The sequence below is a fragment of the Dendropsophus ebraccatus genome, chromosome 3 (assembly GCF_027789765.1).
Source record: "Dendropsophus ebraccatus isolate aDenEbr1 chromosome 3, aDenEbr1.pat, whole genome shotgun sequence".
Taxonomy (NCBI): domain Eukaryota; kingdom Metazoa; phylum Chordata; class Amphibia; order Anura; family Hylidae; genus Dendropsophus; species Dendropsophus ebraccatus.
This window is the reverse complement of record NC_091456.1, coordinates 138,114,418-138,131,623: the sequence shown is the minus strand read 5'-3', so window position 1 is coordinate 138,131,623 and position 17,206 is coordinate 138,114,418. Positions and strand designations below refer to the sequence as shown.

The window sequence follows — 17,206 nt, the reverse complement described above, 5'->3', positions numbered from 1 at the left end:
ATCTGTTTCTTTTTTTTTTTTTTTATTGTTCCTTTTTTTTTTTTTATTATAGGACACTAATGTGGGGGCAGTCCTTGCCTGAGCTGTTTTTAATAGCAGATGTTCTTTACACAAAGCCCTATGGACATAGGCAAAATAGAAGGGAGATGTTCCTTCTATGGGAATGGAAGAGTTTTCTAGGCATGCTCTGTGACCTGTGCAGAGGTCATTCTATTAGGAGGGGAGAGGCTGAGTTATGATTATTAGCTATTATAAATGGTGTTAACATACCGGTCACTCCACTCCTGTCTGTGATAATAAGGAGAACATTGCTGGAAAGTGATCTGTGCAGAACAGGAAGTCTCAGCTTATTTTCAGGCTCAGTGGTTAGAAAGAAAACCATGATTTTAGGATTATTGCAAAATATGATTTTAAAATGGAATTTTTTAAAAAAAAAACTACCATGCACTAGGGATAGATTTATCAAGTTGTCTTATTTCAACTAATCAGAGCTCATTCTTCATTTTACCAGGACAAAATGAGCTGTGATTGGTTGCTCAATAAATTAATGTCTGAGCATTTATATGCTCTCTATGTATTTTTATTGATTGTTACATGTACCCATATAATATATTATATCAGACTATTTTAGTGTTGTTGTTTTTTTTTTAAACACATGACTGATTAATAAAAATACTACATTTAACTCTTGCTAATTCCTTATTGAAACAGTAATAAAACAGGAAAATGCTACCGTCTGCAGTGAAAAGTCTGTATATAATCCACTTTACAACCTATCATGTTTATTCGGATAGAGCTGCTTCTTGCTTGGATCTAATTACTTGAAATGATCATGTGATCTGCTCTGCGGATGCCTTTACAGCCTATGACTACATGGTCATAAGCCCAGCTGTCTCCCATATATTACAGAGGATAGTTAGAGGGATCTCAATTTTCGCGTTTATTAGAGATTAACAACAAGGAGGAAGGGATTTGAGGTTCCCCAAGTGCTGTCTCATTTCATAATGACATACAAGTAATCCACTGAATTGAATTGACAATACTCCTAGAGCTTCTTCATACATAATAGACCTGAAAACTCAACTGTGCCAGTAAACAGGATGAAAAGCTAAGGAGTAAATATCTTCAGCCCAACAAGTAAGTCACTGCAGATTTACAACTCTATACAGGAAAACCTAAAATTATATATACTGTAGCTATGGAACTGGTCAAACCTGGGAGCCAGCAGATTAATAAAAAGACCTACACCCACACTAAAAATATCTCCCCACATAAATCTGGAGATGTTCTTTATAGCTAGTCTCTGCCATAGGCTAATAAATTATAGAATCTATATGCAGGAAACGTTTAGTAACTAATAGAATATTATTTAAATAGTCACTATCACACAACTTCCCTCCATGTAAAACCTATGTGATTTATAACATATTTATCACTTAATTTACCAAAAATAACTCCTTAGCACAGAAAAAAAAACTCTAAATATTGCCCACCAGACATCTCACTTCCATGCAAATATTTATTTATTTATAATATTTTTTTATTTTACCTCTGTAATGTATGCGAAAAAAAAGGCAGATGCTATAAGCTTTTTAATGTGTTTTGCAAAATATGCGGATGTATGAATAGGTAGATAGAAGCCAATGGGATATAAATTTGTCTACAATTGTGGATCCGCAATTACGGACACATTTTGAGGTCGTGTGAATGAAGCCTGAGGTTGAGGTCACACACTATGGCTATGGTATGCCGACATGTGGTTTTACCACATTTTGGTGCAGCCTTCAAATTGTGAAAAACAAACATTGAAACCAGGCAGATCTGCAGAAGGACAGCTCACTAGTGTGATTTCCCATAACCTGGCAGTTATGGTTCCCATAACTATTTCCCTAACAGCATAGAGTCCTCTAAGAGTCTGTCAGTACTCCTAGGTATGGGGGTGGTACATGGATAGGAACAGTGATATATGTAATAAAAAAATATTCCCGTCACTCACCAAGTAATTGCAGTGCAATAATTTATTGTATGTCCAACACGTTTCGGCTGGCTTAATGCTTTTCTCAACTGTCCATTGAGACAGTTGAGAAAGGCACTAAGCTGAAACATGTCCTGTGTTCATGTGCCATGGCGTTGAACATACGATAAAAAACTTCACTGCAACTTCTTGGTGAGTGCTGGGAATTTTTTATTACAGCCTAACAGTATGTCTCACCACATCCATAGTAAAGCATCACACAACATCAAGGTATATAAATGACCTATAATGTGATTATTTTATGGCTTCTGCACATTCAAATATAGTAAAATGGTGATAAACTCTGCCACATGGTCAACAGGTAAGAAAACCTAAGTCATTTTAGTCTGTACAAAGGTTACGGCTCAGTTTTATGGTTAATTTCTCTGCAATACTTTATCTTTTTAGTTCCATGTTTGTGTTCTTTATTGTGTACTTGACCACTTACTCATTTTCACCTCTAACATTTGCAAATGTTTTCTGTAATTTCATATTTAGTTTGGATAAAAATACCGCCGGTCATGTAAAGTTCATTTGAAGCTAGATAAAGGCAATTTATTTGCAAAGAAAAGTAACACCAAATATTAGCCAATAGTTCATCAAACATGCTGCAATTTAACCATCACAAAGTGGAATTTTACATTGGGTACAAGGGTGACAGTGTCATTGGGGCGCACCAGGAATGTTATGCAAAATGCAGATATCTGCAACATCTGGAAAATTGTCAGATCCTATTACTTTAAGACAAGTGATGCTTTTCTGCAATTACGTAGAGTATCATACATGGCAAGAGAGTGGCAGAGGCCATGAGCTAAGGCCATTAATTCATATTCAACAGGGACAATGTCAGCAAGCTGCATGATCTCTTTAAGATCTTGTAAATGCCTTGTGGGGATGCTCATATTTCATAAACTTTTATAGCACATGTAAGTCAGACATACATGTCACTTTCAAGGGTCTCCATGTGGACAAGGGGCCCATACAATGTTCCTGAATAAGAGTCTTCTACTTGCAACCTAAACAATACTTGCTGTCAGGGGCGTAGCTAATGTCTTCTGGGCCCTGGTGCGGGAGGGCAACTTGCCCCCCCCTCCTTTCACGACCAAGTGATGCTATTGGTGTGTATATATTTATATATATATATATATATACACACACACCAAGACAGATATTACCAATAACACCAGCATATTGGAAGAGAAAGTATTATCACCATACATATTACCGCCATACTGTTACCGACCAAATCCTGTAAACTGAGACCCATATTACCAGTAATACCAGTATATAGAAAGGAAACATTACCGCCACACCACAACGCATACCATCACCACCATATTGTTACTGACTAAATCCAGTATACTAAATCACCTCATCCAGTCATATAGAGGTGGCTCCAGCTCTACACAGGCTCTATACACCATATACATTACAGTGCAGTTATATCAGGTGACTCACAGGGGACGTCTTTTCTGATCAGAGTTCTTTCCTTTTCATCTTCTTCTCCATCTGCCCTGGGCCGTTATGAGAACTTCTCCGAGCCAGGAATCCACAGAATCTGCCAGAGAGACATATTAGTCTCCTCACTCTGGCACCATCCTCATCTCTCTACAAACTGCACATCTGTATTGGCCCCTTTACACCCTCCTTTAGTGGGTAGGCTGACTCTTTGTGACCCCCTAATAATATATGCCCCCCTCTGTGTATTCCCTCTCCCCCTATGTTGCCCCCCCAAATAGATGGCCCCCTCTCCCCCCATGTTGCCCTCCTTATAGATGGCCTCCGTTCCCCCCACCCTCCCTTATAGATGGCCTCCTCTCCCCTCCATATAGATGGCCCCCTCTACCCCCTCCCTTATAGATAGCCTCCTCTCCCCCTCCTTATAGATGGCCCCCTCTACCCCCTCTCTTATAGATGGCCCCCTCTACCCCCTCCCTTATAGATGGCCCCCTCTCTCCTCACCCTCCCTTATAGATGGCCCCCTCTCTCCTCACCCTCCCTTATAGATGGCCCCCTCTCTCCTCACCCTCCCTTATAGATGGCCCCCTCTCCCCCCATCCTCCCTTATAGATGGCCCCCTCTCTCTCCCCCCACTCTCCCTTATAGATGGTCCCCTTCCCCCCCTCCCTTATAGATGGCCCCCTCTCCCCCCACCCTCTCTTATAGATGGTCCCCTCCCCCCTCCCTTATAGATGGCCCCCTCTCCCCCCACCCTCCCTTATAGATGGTGCCCTCCCCCCCTCCCTTATAGATGGTCCCCTTCCCCCCCCCTCCTTATTGATGGTCCCCTCCCCCCTCCCTTACAGATGGTCTCCTTCTCCCCCCCCTTATAGATGGATCCCTTTCCCCCCCTTATAGATGGACCCCTCTTCCCCCCTTTATAGATGGTCCCCTTCCCCCCTCTCCCTTATAGATGGTCCCCTTCCCCTCCACCCTCATAGATGGCCCCCTCTTTCCCCCCACCCTCATAGATTGTCCCCTTTCCCCCCACCCTCATAGATGGACCCTCTTTTCCCCCACCCTCATAGATGGCCCCCTCTCCCCCCCACCCTCATAGATGGTCCCCTTTCCCCCCACCCTCATAGATGCCCCCCTCTTTCCCCCCACCCTCTTAGATGCCCCCCTCTTTCCCCCCACCCTGCAGGCTGATAAAAAAAACTTAACTCACCTGAGATCCTCACTCCTCCTGGTCTGTCCCCGGCTGCTGCGGGGCTGCCGGGGGTGTCGTGTCTTATCCCCGGCAGCGCGCGCATCCCAGAGCTCCCTGCGCGCCGGAACCGGAAGTCAGGGCCCAAGGCCCAGGGAGCTCTGGGAAGCGCGCGCTGCCGGGGATAAGGCGCGACACCCCCGGCAGCCGCGCAGCAGCCGGGGGGAGACGGACTCTTGTGACCGCAAGCAAAATAATGCTTGTGGTCACAAGAGTGATTGATCGGGAGGGCCTTGCGGGGCCTTCATGGCGGGCCCGGTTGCGGCGGCGACCGCCGCGACTGCGGTAGCTACGCCACTGCTTGCTGTTTAGTATAGACGAAGCAGAAATAATCCTTAAGGCTGGGTTCACACTACGTATATTTGAGGCTGTATGTTTGAGGCTGTATAGCAACCAAAACCAGGAGTGGATTAAAAACACAGAAAGGCTATGTTCACATAATGTTGTAATTGAGTGGATGGCCGTCATTTAATTGCAAATATTTGCTGTTATTTTAAAACAACGGCTGTTATATTGAAATAATGGAAGTTATTTACCGTTATATGGCGGCCATCCACTCAATTTCAACATTGTGTGAACATATCCTTTCTGGGTTTTCAATCCACTCCTGGTTTTGGTTGCTATGAGGACCTGACATGAGGACCAAATACAGCCTGAAATATACATAGTGTGAACCCAGCCTTAACCTGGAATAACTCATATCAGGTGCCATATTTTTAAGTGTTCTGGATTAACACGGTCTTTAGAGAACGAACATGCTAAATAGCTCTCAAGCCATTTTGGTAATGAGGCGTTCCTTTAAGTCAGTGTTTCACTACACCTAGAAGTCTCACAACATTGACTGAGGATATATGCTAAGCCTAAAATGTCTCCATAAAGAAAGACTTCCCAACTGCAGACAGCTGATTCGGGGTTGTTGTTCCTCATCAGTATAGAACAGGGTGCTGGCTTGGTAGTGAGAGGCCTATTGATGCAGATCAAAGGAATACTTGTTCTTCTTAAGGAAAGCATCATAAATATGTGTGGAGACTCACAGGTCATTCTTGCTCCACTAAGAATTTTGGCTAGAAAGGATATGCAAAATAGCTTTAACACCACCTTGGAAAGCTAGCAATCCTTCAAATCAGTGTTTCACTCCATCTAGGAGTCTTAGAGCCTTGACTGGGGATATATTCCAAGCCAAACAATCTCTCTAAATGGAATGAGAGATTTCCCATCTGCAGACAGCTGTTTCAGGTTGTTACCCCACTTGACTTGAAGCAACACCGTCTTCTTAAGGTGGCTTGAATTCTTTTTTGCATATCCTTTCTTCCCAAAATTCCCAGTGAAGCAAAAATGGCCTTTGAGTCTTCACACGACCTTACAACACTCTCCTTAAGGAGAGTTAGAATCTCTTTGACCCACATCGATAGGCCTTTCACTAGCCAGCCATCAGCCCGCTCTGTTCTGATGAGGGGCAACAACCTTGAAACATCTGTCTGCAGATGGGCAGTCTTTCCTTTTGGAGAGATTGTTTGGCTTGGCCTATATCTTAGTCATGCTAAAAGACTCCTAGATGGAATGAAATGCTGACTTGGTGGTGTTAGACCTATTTTGCATATCCTTTCTTTCAGAATTCCCAGTGTAGCAGGAATGGCCTTTAAGTCTCCACACATCTTTGTGAATGCGATCCGTAGGGAGTAATGCAATGCAATAGACACATCGCTACTGTTAGTCTCCTCCATTTTTTTGATCAGGGGGTATTGCTAATACTTTCACCAATTGAAAAGTGATAGCATAGTCGATTAATATGCATTCCCAATCTCACAGAGGAAACACACTTTAGCTTCATATTTACCACCTCCCTTTAATACCGCATACCATAAAATGTTTTTATTACCCTTATATATAAAATTGACAGGAATAAGATTGCAAGGGCTGATGTGATGGATGTGTTCCCCGCACACCTCAACAGAAAAATAGATATACATATAAAAAAGATAAAAAAAAAATTATATTATATTCGTCTGTCCTTGGATAAATCATGAGATAACATTTTATTGCTTCCCAGTTATTAATATTTTTCAGACTACAGTAGATGCCTGTCGAGGTAACATGGTGTACAATATACCATTCAGCTTTATTCTGATAACACTTTCAGTTATCGCATCAACACCACTGTAAGCCTTCACCTCTCACTGTTCAGTGTAGCATCAAATATAGCAACAATATGAAATATCACAGAGGAAATCATGCCGCAGAAACTCAGGCCATTGTATTAAAGCGACTCTGTACCCACGATCTGCCCCCCCCCCCCCCACACACCGCTTGTACCTTTGGATAGCTGCTTTTAATCCAAGATCTGTCCTGGGGTCCGTTCGGCAGGTGATGCAGTTATTGTCCTAAAAAACAACTTTTAAACTGGCAGCCCTGTGCCCAATGGCTGTGGCCTAGATTGTGTATGCATTAGGCTGGCACACCCTCTCTGTCTCTCCTCCCCACCCTCCTCATCATTAGGAATGCTCCAGGCAGATTTTCTACTATTCATCACCTGTGTCAGCACAGCACATGGGCTGGATTGTTAAGGCACCTGTGCAATGTTCTGACAGGAGAAAATGTTCTAGGGCATTTCTAATGATGAGGAGGTATGTAGAGGGTGTGACAGCCTAATGCATACACAATCTAGGCCACGGCCGTTTGGCACGGGCTGCAAGTTTAAAAGTTGTTTTTTTATGACAATAACTGCATCACCTGCCGAACGGACCTCAGGACAGATCTTGGATTAAAAGCAGCTATCTGAAGGTACAAGTGGTTTGGGGGGGGGGTAATTTTGAGGGTACAGAGTTGCTTTAAATGCTTTACCAGTAAGTTTGTGGACTTGAACAGAAATGCATAGTAGTTTTATAGAGATGAGCAATGCAGCCGGAAATTCATTTCGCGAGCTTCACAAATTTTGGGTCAAATCTGTTAATATTCGCAAATTGAAGCCTAATGAATTTAAATAAAACAGCCAAACTATAGTAGCTACAGTACTGCAACTATTACAGAAGGACAAATTTGTTAACACATGTAAAAGTGTAAAAAATTGGAAAATCACATTTTAAAAAGAATGTCAATCAGCCAGTCAGCCATCCAATCTAATGAAACCCAACTTGTATAACACAGTAGGAGTGGAGTGCGAGCACTGATTATGTAAAGCGCACGCTCAGTTCTCTGATCCCAGTAAATGGTTGTAATTCAATAGGAGTTTACAGTGCCCAGTGAGTAAATAATATGGATTTTGTCTTTACTGGTCCCAGTGAATTCCTATAGGCAACCAGTTACTTGGTAAACTAGACATTTGGTTAGCAGCTACAACAAACAATCACCCCCAATCAGCCCTCCTCTCTTATCCTCTCCTCTCTGTCCCTGTATTGCTCTGTTCATCTCTCCCTGCTCTAACTGCCGACTGGCCACCTACGTAAACGAACCACCTTATATAGAGGCGGAGGGGGAGATGCTGACATCACAGAGGGGCCTGCAGCTGATTGGATGGGCGCTAGGGATTATGGTTAATGTCTTTCTCCAAATGTTGCCCCTTATCGGTAGGATAGGGGATAAGTGGCTGATCATGGATTCCCAACCACTGGGATCCTCACTGAGCTTGAGAAGGCAAGTCTATTATCCAAGTATGTGATCAGGTAGCCTTAAGCAATTACTTCATAGTAAAATCAAATTTGTTTGGCTTGTCTACAGGTCTTTCAGTGAAACTGTTGCCCTAGGAAAAGGCCCTTGAGTACTTACTGGAAAAAATGTCCATGCTGTCTACTGGATTATTATTTCAGAGTGCTGTACATATGATAAAGGGTTAACATCCAGATTTCTAAAGATAATATTAAGTACAAACACCATGAATAAAGTAAATGACTGGCACATAAGGAGACAGGACCAATTCCCCAAGGGCTTACTGTATGTGTGCAATAATAATTCAGGATTGTGGGTGTAGAGTAGTTGAGTATTTATGATAAAACACAGGGAGCCGTTTTGTTGCCAATTACATTTATTGCATCAATTTTATCAGACCTTGGGGACTCATAGTTTAACATAATGTTTTTAACTTCTACCATACATCTGCTGATAATCCTTCCTCCTCTTAACCCTACTACTGCCTGATGGAATGAAGACCTTATGTAACGGTGAGGATAATGCATACACATATATATCCGTGCAGTGTGTTTACATCAGCAAAAATGTCATTTGGAATAAGGATCAGTAATCCATATAGAGGACAAGTCAGAATCACATATGTCAGTCTTAGTAATGTGTACAAACAAGGTAGGCAACAGAACATGTGATGAAGCATTAAGAACATAAGAAGGTAATGGGAAAAGACTTGTGTAATTCAGTTTATATAATATAGTAAAGTAATATTTAAAACATATACAATACACTTAGGAAATGTTCAATGCACATTATATTCATTAGAGATGAGCCAACATGCCAAAAGTTTAGGTTTGCACGACTGGCATATGAATGGCAAAGGACTGCCTGGAAAACATGGATAAAGCCATAGGCCATACACTGTATCCATGTTTTCTGGTGGCATCCACCTTCTCCAGACAGCAGGATTCAGATGCTGATGGTTTAGGTTTGTGTGAACCTTAACTTTTGGCAAGTTCACTCAAATCTAATATTCATGGATCATGTACACACCAAATCTATCTAGGACATATACATTCATGCTGAATTTACACTCAAAAATAAATCGGTATTCCCACCTTCAGCCATTTATGTTAAAAGTGCAGAATTCACCTATTGAGAGACTTTGGTGCCCTAATCTATATTCCACCAGACAAGGTGGCTTTCTCTGCTATTTCCTATACAATTTGAGAGCTGTGGCCTCCTGTCCATTTGGTCTGCAACTGGATCTGGCCACCTTACCTGGCAAAGCAAGGTTAAGGGGACTTCCTGTCTCAATTTAGTGGTGGTCTCAGAGGATAAAACCCCCACCAACAATATGTAAGTACAGGACATTCAATGGGCACTCATACATCCCCCAGACCAGCATCAAAAGTGAAAGGCAATTACACAGACATGGCAATACTGTTTTAAACGACCAGTGATAAATACTTAATAATAATTTAAATATGTAATAGAATAATAATAATAATAACTACAACAATAATCATAATCAGTATAGCTATAGGGGAGCCCAGGCTGTAGTCACCTCCAGACCCTGTTGCCTTAGAGGGCTTGGTTAATATGCTTTTAATCTGCTATATTTGCTAAAACTTTTGAACTGTTTTCACAACTGATATATGTTTGGTTTGTTTATTTCAGAAACAACCCCCAAAATTGGTCTATAGTAAAAAAAAAAACAAAAAAAAACATAAAAAAGGTAGGTGGGAAAAGGGGGGAGCAGCTGCGACTTTGTAATCAGTGTTTTTATGAAACATCACAGTGGGGCAACAAAGGCGAAAGACATTACCCTGAGTCATAGCACAAAGCACACCACAAAAGCAAGAATCCACCCACACTCAGCAAGCATAAAGGAAGAGAAAGAAGAAAATGTAAATGTACAAAAATTGGTAAAAAAAATCCTAATATACAGGTTATATCCAATATTTCACTCTCCACTATATAGCACATCTAAGTGGTGGTTGTGAGTAGTGAAACCAGTAGTGAAAACACATCTACATTTTCTAAGAAGAACATTACATAGTTACGGTGGCGATCATGGAATGCTTCCTACTGTGGAGTACTGTACAAGGAATGACCATTATTCCATGACACATCTACAGAACTCTCTAATGTGATAATATTTATTCTTATATATGTATACTGTATATGTATACACTGCAGCAGATCTGGGGACACATTAAAGAAATATCTCAACTAATATAGTTATGCTAGTTATACAGTAGTAGTTATAGTAGGACTCGTCAAGTAAAATATTTTTGCAATTACATTCATTTAGCAAATTTGCCTCCTTCTCCTGATATGCTGCTCTTTCCATGCCATTGTTGACAGCTTGTTGTCTAGGTTACAGACCACTACTCTGCTCTAAATATAGCTACACTCTCTATACATCGAAAATATAGCAATATAAACACCAACCAGACCATTGCTTTTAGAGCGGAGTCGTGGTCACTAACCAAGGCTAAGAGCTGTCAACAATGGGAGGGAAAAAACAGGAGGCAGGTTTGCTAAATGATTGTATTCGCAAGATATTTAACTTGACAAGCCCTACAAATATAACTATATTAGTTAAGATGTGAATACCCCTTTAACAACATGGCATCAATAATGAGACTAGAGACGATGCACTGGGCATCATTTCAGCCCTCCAACAGGCATGTGCCATCCTCTGCCATTAAGTTCTGTATCTTGCACAAGGTGACAGTAAAAGGTGTACACGGACACTTGACTTTGTAATAAACTCAACACATCTTGAGATGTGTGCTTTTCACAACAACGTGATTAAGTGACACTCTATCTGAGATGTAAATCTTGTGGTCTGTGTGAACACTAGGGATGAGCGAACCATCGGACTTTTGGTCCGACGGCATCTTTGCTCAATTACTATGCCTGCGATCCCTGGTGCATAGTTGCACTCCCGGAAACCTGCGGGCAGGATCTTCCAGGGAATTCAAGATACATTCCCTGGATTTCCAGGGAATATATCTTGAATTCCCTGGAAGATCCTGGCCGCAGATTACCGGGAGCGCAACTATGCACCCGGGATCGCAGGCATCGCACTGGAGTGCGCGGCTTTCGGACTGAATTGTTTTTTGAGTGCTCTCATGGAGTGTCCTAATACTGTGTTCAATTGGTTTCATGAGAAATTGGAGTTCTGAAAGATGACCAATCACCTCCCTGAGGGAGTGTGACCTTGTTCCAGTACCTTATAGCTGCAGGGCACAGCTCTTCGACACTGTGCTTGGCTGTCTGCAGCAGGGTGGCAATTTAAAAAATCCACCTCACTCAGTCCTGGTGGCTGCTAACTAGATCTGGGGTGGAGCCACAGTGACATGTAGTCACGCTGCCTCCACCCTCTACTGAGCCGCTCACACTTGATGCAAAGCCCAGCACTCTGGCTGCCAGTGAAGAGCGAGTGGTTGGGAAGAGGGCAAAGGCAGCATGACTACATGTCGCTGCTGTTCCGCCCTAATACCTAGTTACTGGGCACCAGGACAGAGCATTAAAAATGGATTTCTTAAAATTGTCACGCTGGAGAGCTGTACCCCGCAGCTACAGTATATGGTACTGGGGCCAGTTCACTCTCTGTAAGGAAGACAACTGAAGCAAATATAAGGGTAGACCCATCTGTACATTAAAACTTTTCGTAATTATTTGAACAAGGTCATGAAGGCCATGAACTTCAAGTGCATTATGGGCGCTTCGAATTCTACTCATACTGTAGTTGAGACCCAAATCATGACAACCACTGTCAGAGCCATTTTTGAAGTGACCAGAGCAGTATATACTTTAGATACTCATATGTCCTACAATGTTTCGGTTCCTGAGAACACATTTCAGGCACCAAAGTTACTTAGCCACTTCTCTTTGCTTGAAGCATCATGAGCCATAACATGACATGACAAAGAGTTCACTGTACATATACTTCACCCATAGATATTCTGGGTACTATTGTACATACATTAGGCCAAGTTAGAGCAGGACCTATAGTATGAGCTTTTACAGTACATCTGAATAAACAGCAAATCTGTAGGTGGTTAGTCATGTGTCTTACCTCCAGTTGTCTGGACTCTACACTTGGTTCCAGGGGACATGGAGAGAAGATTTTTGAAGCACAGATTCAGAATCTAAAATTGAAAAAACAAAAATACATTTCAATTAAAGGGTCTATGTAAAGTATAAACGTTATTATCAATTCACAGGATAGGGGATAACTAGCTGATGGAGAGGGCCCATCTACTGGGATCGCCACAGATCGCAATAACGAAGTGTCATGCCTGTGCTTGATTGGACCTCTGCGTGGTTCTCGGCTCTTGTTCTATGGCCGAGATTGTGCTCTTAGCCATAAGATATTATTTGAATTCTGTGTTTCATTTGCACCAGTCTGAACACTGTCTGAACACAGCAGGCCCAGGAACCCAGTGCTCCATTATCCCCTCTGTGACGCGCCTCCATCAGAATCAAGTTTGATTCTGATAAAGGGGATATTGGAGCACTGGGGGAGCTGAGTCAGCCTCCAGAGCAAAAACTGCAAACTGCAAACCAAGTTATACAGATTTGTAAATTACTGGTATTTAAGAAACTGTTTGAGTACTTATCAGCCGCTGTATGTCCTGCAGGAAGTGGTGTATTCTTTCCATTCTCGTGCTGTGCTTTCTGCTGCCACCTCTGTCCATAAGTTCATAAGCTCATAAGTACTGAAAGGCCTGAGTTGTTTTTTTTATATAAGTAATTTAAAAATCTGTATAACTTTCTGTCACCAGTTCATTTGAAATAAATTTTCCCTGGAGTACCCCTTTATTTAATCAAGACAAGGAGATATGTAAGCTGTGGCTTTAGCATCACTTCTGTGGTTATAAGACTGGTAATTCTGGAGTCTTTGATAAAGGAATGTGCAAGTAAAACATACAATGCACTGATACTCACAAAGTGTGAGCATGCAGGTTCGTCCTGAGCTTGGTGTCATAAACTTTGTAGTAAATCTCTCTATATATATCAATATGATTGGAAGTCTCAGGTGGACTCCAGTACATTGTGTTCTTTTTTATTGCTATGTTTTTTGCAGCAGTAGAATGTTAGGAAAACACAGAGAAATGGCGCACAGTTATTCATTATAGAAATCACTTGAGTTGTAAATCCTGTGGAGTCTCTATGTCTAGAAAAACTTTGGAATCCAATATAATATAGGTGTAACATCTAGCTATATTTATGTAAATGTTATATTATATGAATTCATTTATCTGTTCCTTGGGTTTTACCAAGATTACAACTTGTGGCTGGGTTCACACTACGTATATTTCAGTCAGTATTGTGGTCCTCATATTGCAACCAAAACCAGCAGTGGATTGAAAACACAGAAAGGCTCTGTCCACACAATGGTGAAATTGAGTGGATGGCCGCCATATAACATAACATATAGTAAATAACGGCCATTATTTCAATATAGCAGCCGTTGTTTTAAAATAACAGCAAATATTTGCCATTAAATGGCAGCCATCCACTGGCAGCCTTTCTGTGTTTTCAATCCACTCCTGGTTTTGGTTGCAATATGAGGACCACAATACTGACTGAAATATAAGTAGTGTGAACCCAGCCTCAATGTATATCGCGTTTCTATTCAGTATAAAAGAATTTAAGAGCTCACTTATATTTTCTCCTTTTTTCCCCCCAAGCTTCTCCTGCAGACACAGGGCACTATTAACAGAATGAAAAAAATTGAGGACAATCTTACTAGTGCCTCCTATTATGACCCTAACTCCCTATAACCTAGCATTTATCTAGCATGTCTAACAGAGCTCAAGGCATTCTAAGAGAACCTACATAGCCGAGTTACATTATTATGACCACTTGAAACTTTACATGTCGGTAGCATGCAACTCATGATGGAAGTTTTGTGAGCAGGCTTGGTGAGTATATACAGTAGGTTGTCTGCACACATATCCCTCAAAATTGCCAAAAAAAAAATGATGTTATTGGCTTTTGGGCCAAGGGTGCAGTGTGTGAAATGTTTGCCTGCTGCTATGTTAAGGCTGCATTCACACTATGTATATTTCAGTCAGCATATGCATATTTCAGTCAGTATATTTCAGTCAGTATTGCAACCAAAACCAGGAGTGGATTAAAAACACAGAAAGGATCTGTTCACACAATGTTGAAATTGAGTGGATGGCCGCCATTTAATGGCAAATATTTGCTGTCATTTTAGAACAACGGCCGTTATATTGAAATAATGGCAGTTATTTACTGTTATATGGCGGCCATCTACTCAATTTCATCATTGTGTGAACAGATCCTTTCTGTGTTTTTAATCCACTCCTGGTTTTGGTTGCAATACTGACTGAAATATACTGACTGAAATAAACGCAGTGTGAACATAGCCTAAAAGTGAATCGAGAGTGGGCGAATGACATCATTGTGAAAATTCATGTGGAAACTGCAGATCATCACATACCATTGATGTGAGAAGCAATCATCAGCTACAAAAGGTGCACAAGTGAGGGCCAACATGCTACAGTGGTGCAGCTCACCACTAAAAGAAACCAGGGGGCTACCAGACCAGTGTGTCTAAAACAACAGTTCAGTGAGCCCTACTGCACATGGGTTTTACTAGGCATTGCTTCCACCTAGCCAGAATCCTGCTCCACACTGATGAGGGGCAACACCCTATAACAGCTGTCTTTGGATGGATACCTGGCTTTGGTTTTCCCCTTGTCATTACATTGACTTATAGGGCCACTCAATATGGTGGTTTCCCTACAGGAGCCACCCCCTGGCTGGGTCCTTCCCAGAGGCATATCTGGATAGTCCTGTGTTTTCAGACTCTTAAAGGGGTACTCCAGCCCAGCTGTATTTTTCAGATACTGTATGGCCGGGGAGGTGGTGGTTATGGATGGCGGAGGTCACTTACCTCCCAGGTGCCAGCGCGGGGTCCCGGATCGCGGCGCCCCGTACCCCCGTCCCACGGCCGCTTCCTGGTCTGAGCTGTTGCACGAGACGTGACGTCTCAAGGCAGCTCAACCATTTGGCAGCCATAGCGGGGTCCCGCCTTGGCAGCTGCATAGTTACATAGGCAGAATTTTCACAGTGTTATAGGAAATGACAAAAGGCTATCATATTTTCTACTTCATCGAACGGATGGACATTGGTGTGTCAGGGGAGATACATCAGAAAACAAACACCCTGCAACCATTGCTGAAAGAATACAAGGTATGTCATTATGGCATTCACTGAACCACTTATACTTGTGGAACGCACCCTCAACTGATTTGGGTATCAATCATTTCTTACAGATGACATACACCCACACATACTGACCATGGAAACACTTCTAGTCTGTCTAGCTGCTGTCCATGCTGCACATGGTGGTTACTCTGGATATTAGTTGGTGGTAATAATAAATGTATTTATTTCTTTACATTTATATATTTTGACACTTACATATTTTTTTTTAATATACTGCGCCCCTTTAGGTTTTTGCAGCAGGAATCTGTATGAAAGTTGCACATTACTAGCTGCTGTTGGAAGTTGGTGTTTTCTACTAGAAACACTGCATCTCTGTAGTGTATGGCAAAATACAGAGGGTGTATGACTCCACACTAACATGCTGTATAGCTTCCCAGCACTGGGTACAGGCTCAGCAATGTGAATAAATCCTAATCATAAGGGACAAATGTAATTCAACAGATTGTTTTAAAGTGAAAATTGATTCCAGTATTCTTAACCTACTACTGCAAAAGTAACACATCAAGGCGTCTATGATCTCTGTATATACTGATGCTGGTTACTTGTTTCAAACAGGAATTCATTAAAAATAAAACTAGCTGTCCGCCTTCTTCATGTAGTAATTGGGTGTAAACAGAAGTGGAATGACTTCCCTTACAGCAGCTGCCACTATTCCCTGATCCCGGATACAAAAAAAAAAAAGAAAAGAGAAAAAAGACAGCTGCCGTTATCACACAATGTCTCCAGAGCCAAATCATGCCCAAGACAGATGATTATTGATGGCCAACCATTTAACCTCACACATTAGTCTCTAGTTACTGCATGGGCCCTATTAATCCAATAATATAGTAGATCTTTAAAGAAAACCTTTTTTTGCAAAAACTTTAGAATTTCTACAGAAAGCTTTGTCTTTTCACGTCTCTTAGACTTAACAGACCTGCCTTAATATCCCTACGAAGGGTCAAAATGAGACTTCCTCTCTTCTGTGTTATTTTCCTGTCTGTACTTTATGACTTACCAAAAGTCCTAAATAATGTTGATAGTTGTGAAAGTAATATAAAGTGTTTCTAACATATTCCTGTTCTATTGTCCCCTCTGCAAATCAGTTCTACTGGAGTTTTACTCCATGAAGGATCAGTCTCCTTCCCTTCTCCTTCTCCTTCTGGCAGCTCCTTCTGTGCAGATAGGTAACATAATATCCAGAATAGTGAAGGTACAGTATACACTGTATGACATCCACCATATGTACTTCCTTAGAAACCAAGTAGGGAGGCAGGACAAAAAGCAATGACTGACACTGACCACCAACACTCACCTAAGCAAGAAGACGTGCACACTGCTATATATTTTGAACACATGGTGCTGTATTATGTAAGCAAAAGTCATCATTCTTTACTGAAGATGATCGCTGCACTGGTGGAGGTCCACTCCTGCCAATTGCTAGAGTCACAGGTGCTGATCGGCAGGTGGATATACTGCTGCACAGGAAGCTTGTTGCAAATCGTGGTAAAAGAAACTATTTATTTCACATAGACAACGCGTTTCGAGACACTGCCTCTTCAACATTATTTACTGGATCTTCTTTGAACAGCATGAGAACGGAAAAC

General features: G+C 41.7%; 1 protein-coding gene across 3 annotated transcripts in view; it reads right to left on the bottom strand.

Annotated features, from left to right (window-relative positions):
* Positions 1-17,206, bottom strand: part of GHR (growth hormone receptor) — a 248,303-nt gene that overhangs the window by 169,207 nt on the left and 61,890 nt on the right. For all 3 annotated transcript variants that reach the window (XM_069962749.1, XM_069962748.1, XM_069962750.1), the window contains one exon: positions 12,433-12,505. The gene's annotated coding sequence lies outside the window, so the exon portion shown is untranslated. The remainder of the gene's footprint in view (positions 1-12,432; positions 12,506-17,206) is intronic.